Source organism: Ictidomys tridecemlineatus, chromosome Y (assembly GCF_052094955.1).
Source record: "Ictidomys tridecemlineatus isolate mIctTri1 chromosome Y, mIctTri1.hap1, whole genome shotgun sequence".
NCBI lineage: Eukaryota > Metazoa > Chordata > Mammalia > Rodentia > Sciuridae > Ictidomys > Ictidomys tridecemlineatus.
Window position 1 is genome coordinate 22,435,713 of NC_135494.1, and position 7,463 is coordinate 22,443,175.

The 7,463-nt window shown below is 39.2% G+C and overlaps 1 pseudogene; it reads right to left on the minus strand.

Annotated features, from left to right (window-relative positions):
- Positions 1 to 279: 279 nt before the first annotated feature.
- On the minus strand, positions 280 to 376 carry LOC144372176 (small nucleolar RNA U3; annotated as a pseudogene).
- Between the last annotated feature and the right edge of the window lie 7,087 nt (positions 377 to 7,463).

A 7,463-nucleotide genomic window follows, 5' to 3' on the forward strand; every position in this document is an offset into this window, starting at 1 on the left:
CCCCAGGTGATTTAAATAGGCAGCCAGTGTTGAGCACCACGGGTTTAAGAAATGAACCAAGGCAGATGATGTCACAAGGAAGCTTTGAGGAAGTAAGGATGGCAGAAAAAGAAAAGAAGGAAAGATGTAATAGTACTATGAAGACCAATTTAAAGTCACTTTCAATGATAATGAACTCATCACTAATGAAGTGAAGATAGAAGTGAAGACCATGTGCTGTGCTGGACCCGGCATCCATAGGTGAGCTGGGTAAGAAGTACTGACTATGAAGGTAGTGTCACCACCAGGTGGATCCCATAAAGAAATCAATTGACAATGGAAAACAAGAATCATTCTTGTAACATACTATAGAAATGATCCCTGAAAGTATAGTCTTACAAGCATCATTCTTTACAGAAGTTTGTGATTTCAAAAGATATTGATAAACAGGATGTGGACTTTTTTTTTTTTTTACGTTTTCTTGTTTCTTCATATCTTCTAACATTTGGTTTCATTGAGGCTTAAAAACCCAAGTATGATCACTGTTTAGCCTTTGTACTCCCCATTAGCCACCACACAGATGAAAACACAGCTGGGATTGTAACCCTTCCACGTCGGTATTCTTAAAGGCACTGTAAGGACCTCGGTCATCATGGACTAGTTTCACTTGTTCATAATCTTCCTACAAATGGAGTCATAAGGACCATATTTTTTTCTCTGTTTTTTTTCCCAACATGACTTCTTTGCGATTACTCCATTTTGCTGTATGTATGAATACTTACTGCTTTTGTGATCATGTGTGAAATTTCATGATATGGCCATTCATCACAGGCTGTTCCCTCCACTCCATCAGAGGACTGCTCTGCTTGGACCTCGTTTTGTCACGCACTGTTCACAAACAACAGATACAGAAACAAATCAGCCACAGGGAGAAAGCCAGTCCATGGCGAGACTCGCTGTTCACCTTCCTCCTCTGAAGCATCTCAGTCCCTGTTCAATGCTGTTTGGAGCCTCTATGATATAACCCATATCTTGTGCCCAACTTGTTGATTTGTATACAGTAAGAAAGGAAGAAGGAGCCCCGCCCACTCTCCCATGAAGAGAAATAGGAGGCTTGCATTTCTTTCTCTTTTTTTTCTTTTAATGATAGATATTGCTACAGCACTATTTTATATTTAAGGAAAGAACAGCGATGGGGTTCAAGGTATGTTAGAAGCAAAGGAAGCAGTGATAGTAGATTACATTACTGAAGAATTTACAAAGGAAATGTGCTTTGGAGCACAGGCAACTGGATTTGGCTCTCAATACTGCAAGGAACAGTTTCCTCTCTTAAAATAGAAGACAGGAATAAGGGGAATTTAAATTTGGGGGCTGACACAGATCCACTCAAATAGCCCTTTTTCTAATTTGTAATTTAAAAAATAATTCCCATGGCAAGTTGTGTGCCGAGAGTCAGAGGAACACAGTTGGAGAGGGATGTTCCAACACACGGTGGCTGTGTGGTAGAAAGGCCATCAGAAGTGGTCAGGATGCTGCGAAACCACAGTGAGAGGACCATGGAAACTGAAAATAAGACAGTTGTGTAGATGATGTATCTAGCTTCTTTACTTTGCATGTATGCATATTCCTGGTTAGTATATTCATTTGTTAACATTGCCATCAAAGTACAGTCATCCCTCAGCATCTGCAAAAGATGGGGTCCAGGACCTCACTTGGACACCAGAATCCACAGGTGCTCAATTAAGGCTCTCATACAAAGTGCAAAGTATGCACATCCTCCTGGAGGTATCGAGTCATCTCTAGGTGATTGATAATGCCTGAGACATTATCAATTGCACCGTGTGGTTGAGGGGATAATGGCAGTGTAGGTGTTCAGCCCAGACACGACCATCTGAAGCCTGCAATTTTCATGCACAGGAGGTCGAATCTATGAATGTGGAACCATAGATGTGGAGGACCAATTGCAGGACGACCTCAGTGGCTTCAGTGACAGAAGTTTATTGTCTCACAGCCTGGAGACTGAAAATCCAAGCTCAAAGTATTGGCAGAGCTGCTTTCTTCCGAGGACTTTGCAGAAGTGACTGTGAAATTTCTATAAAGTTTGGAAAAACATAATGCATAGAAGAAATGCCCTGAAGCCAGTGTGGACATTGAGCAAAAATGTATGTGTGGGTAGTTGAGGATGATGATGGCTCACCCAGAATGCAAACCATAGGGGTGCATTTTCATACATAGGTAAAATTACTTGTTGGTCTAAGTCCCAACCTTTTCTGTAGTTACTTTCAAGTCTTAATAACATATGCCATAGGTTATGCAATTCTCATATATTTTATTACTTATCTTTAATAAAAATTGTATTCCACATGGCTTTCAATTGAAGAACTAGTTAACACAGTACTATCATAGCGAATTCCACACCTACATTTGTTTCCAAAATAAGTTTCTAAACCGGGTATTGTTGTCCATGCCCAAATCCTAGCAATTTGGGAAGCCGAGCAGGATTACTGCAAATTCAAGGCCAGTCTTGGCAATTTAGCAAGACCTTGTGTCACAATAAATAAAACCTTAAAGGAACTGGGGATGTAATTCTGTAGCAGAGCACCCTAGTCTCATTTTCTAGTACAAAAATAAATAAATAAATAAATAAATAAATAAATAAAAGCATGTAACAGTTTGAAATAAGTCAAAATCATTACTTCAGGCGCAGTTCTTTTCTTCAATTTCTGTGAGCCTAGAGATCCTTTAGTTTAACAGTAGGTTTTAAATAAACTATAGTGTAATACTGTGATACCATGAGACAAATGGAGGTCATTTAGTAGGGAAATTCTCTTGGAGACTTTATTTGTATTGACCATGTAAAACAGTGAAACAGCAAGACCCAGAAGACACAATATTTTTATTTGGTAAGTGAAAATTTTAGTTTGTATACAAATAAATGCTAGTTCTCTAGTGTTCTTAATTAATAATTATGTGTTTTAAGTTTAAAGTCAACGTCCAGAAATTATTAAATATCATTCACAATTACTGCTTGTTTTTAAGTAGGAGAGGTTATGTAAAAAAATGACTTCAGATTCCAACTATACTAGATAACACCACTGCTTTTGGTCCTAGGGAGGAAACATTTATGTGTGATATTCTTAGCAGCCACTAAGAGGTAAAGAAAACAGTGAATGTTTTACCATGATTTGGAAACAACAACAACAAAAATTAAGCTAAAAAAAAACCCACAATGAAATTGTTAATGATCATTGGTTTTCCTGATAATGTAACCTGCTGACAATATCCCTTGTGGATTACTATAAAGATGTGCTCTGGGAGCTATAGGACAGGGTGGACAAAATTCTCCCAGGAAATTGGACAGTAAGTGTCCTGGCCTTCTCTATGGCAATACTTTCCAAGGCCAGTCTTGGCATTTTCGCAAGACCTTGTGTCAAAATAGATAAAACATAAAGGGTTGATGGCATACACAGTTAGAAAACATAAAAGAAAAAGAAAAAAATGAGCAGTCAAAGTAATCTATGAAGAAATATTTCTTACACACGTGTCAGAGCTTAAGGGAAAAACTTGATATCATTAGAAAATTGTTCACTAAAATGTCTTATATAAATTCTCTGTTGTTAAAATAAGAGTGGAAGCCGAGTGCAGTGGCACATGCCTGTAAATCCCAGCAGCTCGATGAGGCTGAGGAAGAAGGATTGCAAGTTCAAAGCCAGCCTCAGCAACTTAGTGAGCCCCTATTCAACTTAGTGAGGTCCTATATCCAAATAAAGCATAAAACGGACTGGTGAAATTGCTCAGTAGTGAAGGGGCCCGGGGTTCAATCTCTGATACCAATAATGGTAGTAATAATAAGTGAAAACATAGTGCTGTCAGGATTTGCAGTCATGGAGACTTACAGAGCTTCTAACCAGTTAGAAACTCAGAAGTGTAATGCCTACTGATCTTCATATAAAAACTTCCATGTACTTAATTTGAAATAAGCACCCCCTCCCCTTTCCAAATTAGCATGACCTAGAAATGATCTAGAATTTAAGTTCTTAGAAAACAGTTTGGAGGTGAAGGTATTATGTCTTCTTTAAGGATTCAAGTGTGACATTCTTCCCATCCTTGGTTAGCAGTGGATCTCTGCTAACAATTTCTAGAATATCAGTAAAGATCTTCATATCTGCAATACTGCACTGGCAGTAGTAACGCCAGCTTGAAAATATTTCAAAATTTTTGTTACCAATAGTGTCACGTTGTCTTCCAATTTTTGCAGTTCATACCAATTTTCTCCAAGAAAGCCTCCATCCTTTTTAAGGTAACACTTAATAGGATGTCTTTTTTCCCTCTTGTTCAAAAGAAAAGATTCATTTTTCCCTGTGATGAAACATTTATGTAAAAATATTTTTCAAGGAAGTGAACCCAAACAAGAAGGACTGTATCAAGTAACAACAATAAGTCAAAGAGAGTAGTTACACATATTTTTCATCAAGGTCTGTCAGCTGTCCAGCTATAGGGAGAGAAGTTAGAAAAAGAAGACCTTATTTTAGCAGAGCAAAAATGTACCTAAAATGACAAAATAAAAATGTGATTTAAATAAACAGCTCCTTTGCATTTATATCTCAAGGAAGCTCATCATTGCACACTTGCTTTCTGAGGTTGGATAGAGATGTCTTGAAAGAGACCCTTGGAGGTCTTTGAAAGGAGGTGACAGGAGGGAACTCTCTGGAAGATCTAGGACAAGGGAAAAAGAAAAACATGTGGCACTTAAGAAATACTCATTCTCTGTTCAGATGGATCAAAGTCCAAATTCTGGTTTACCATCTTACTATCTATAAGATCATAGGAAATTTCCTTAATTTTTGACTCATTTCCCTAGCCATATAGTGGAATTAATAGAGCATTTTTCTCCCAAATTTGCCAAACTAGATTTGAAGTATTCAGAATAATGTCAAGCACCTAATTTCCATTTTGGGGGCAATTGATGAGCACAGCAAAATGAGAACGTAATCACAGAGAGACAGCAGTTACACCTTTCAAGATGGTCTAAAACCAAATTTAAACACAATATCCGGGGCCTTTTAAAAATCCATAATTATTTCAGTATTTTCTTGTTTTGAGGGGTACCGAATTTTTAAAGCAGTAAAAATAAATAAATAAATAAATAGGGTAAGCCAAATTCTAAATTTATTCCATCTGAAAAATCTAGTGTAAAAGACATCTCACGAGAAAACATCTTGTTTTGTAAGCTTTGCTCTTTTCTGTTTTTGAAGAAAAGTCTAGGAAAAACCCTTGGATATCTGAATTGCGATATGAACTCAGTCATTGAGTAGTGAAGTTAATTTTCCAGTACGTGCCACTAGCACTGAGCATGTTATCCACACAGAAGGAGAGGCATATTCGAGCTGATGCACATAGAATGTAAACATCTGAGTTATACTTTGCTTTGATACCACAGAGCTTGCCTCTATGTGAGCCCAGATGTTGCATTAGTCTATTCAGGAAAAGCCATCACCTCCACAACAAGACGATATTGTGCTCAGAGATGAGGATACTAAACTCATGGGCAACTGAGACAGCTTGTCTCCACTGAGAGGGGGTGGACATGCTGGTTCTTCCTAATCAAATATTTATCTGCGGATCCATGTTCACATAACCTCTTTCCATCCAGAAGGGAAGGGATGGAGGCCATAGAACTAGAGGGCACTGTACTTTGGTTGCTATTCTAGCCTGAGCAATTAGCTAAGTTTCAGATACATGAAATTATTCTTTAAACACTACTGAATGAATGAATGAGTCATATGTTATGGTTGAGATCTGTGTTGTCCCTCATTAGCTCGTGTGTGAAGATGCAAGAAAGTTTAGAGGTGAAATGTTTGGATTATGAGATATTTCCAAGTAAAGCTTCTGAGTAAGCAGTACTTTGAAGGAAAAGAAAGATAAATATTACTTAGTGGGTGGTCCATGGGAGAGGAGTGTGTGTGTGTGTGTGTGTGTGTGTGTGTACTGCAGCAGTACCTCTGATAAAATTCTGCCATTATGCAAATATTAATTGAACCATTCTTCAAAACCCTTGGAGAGCCAAGGACTGAATTACCCAAAGGTTTTAATATCACAGGGGAGCTGTAGTGACCAGGTAGGATGGCCCCTGGCAGTGGGCAGGAGGAAATATTGTGGGCAGCAGGGCTTTAGCAACTGACCCTTGTGGTCTCACAGTCTTGGAGGCCGAAAGTCTAAGATCAACCTGTCAAGGTGACTTCTCCTGAGGCTTCACTCTGTGATTTGCAGATGAGTGCCTTCTCATTGTGTCCTTAGTTGGCTTTGTCTCTGGATCCACATATCCCTGTGTATCTTCTAATAGGAAAACAGTCCTATTAGACCAGAGCACCCCTCCTATTATCCCGTTGAACCTCAATTACCTCTATAACAGCTCTGTCTCCACGTACATCATACTGGGCCTCCAAGTGGGGAGGGGAGACAAAATTCAGTTCGAAACAGGAGGCAAGGAATGTGCACAAGTATCTTCAATATATTCAGTGGATCTCCTAAAATTGAATGGGATTCAGGAGTGGAAGACTCAGAAACTTCTGAATCTGAGAGCTGAGAGGTAGTTTGTGGGTGGAGATGGGATAGTGGGGACATTACATTAGCAGGAGGATGGCTAGGATACAACGGAGGTAGACCTGAAGTCAAGCAGTGATTGATGAATTGCAGATTTTGAAGAAAACCCAGAGGACCCACAAGAAGAGGCAAGAATGACACCCACATGGGTAGACAGGTAGAGTCTGGGAAGTCAGTCTGAAGATGCCATATTGATCAGATGCCAATAGAAACATTTGTGATTTCTGAGCATGGAGAAACTTCATTATAAGTGATCCTAGAAGAAGCTTGGTCTCAATGAGGAAAGGAAAATGGATGGCAAGATGAGTTTGTGGGAAAAAGGACACAGGAGGAAAGATTCAGGGCATGGTCAGTGCTCTTGAGCCAGCTGAAGCTGTGGCATGGTTACCCAGGAGTTTCAAACATCCTTGTGTCTATTTATGAGACATTTTGTTTTCCAAAAATTTCTTTCCTGAAAAGGCAGGGGAGAACCTGTGCCTGCCAAGAGCTCCCAGCCAGTTGCTCTCCATCTTGCTCTCGAAACAAATCTGTGAGATTCATCAGCCATTCCAGGTCCACAAGATTATTAAACAAAGGGGAAAATGCTCAAGGTCACCACATAAGTTATGAGGAATCCATACACGCTGTCAATTCTGTTTGCTCCAAACAGTGAGGTTTGGAGAGAGTTCTAGTGCTCTGACAGGAAAGCTGGTCATTATGAAAGGTCAGGCAAATTAGTAAAATGGCATATGGCAAATTAGGTTAAGGCAGGGAAGGCGTGGGAGAATGGGAAGGTCAGAAAGACTATAAAGTATGGAGGACAGACACATGCATAGGAGAAAAAGTTGAGAGAATGATGTCATGACCTCTATTGCATCCTGCCACCCATTACATCATGCTTT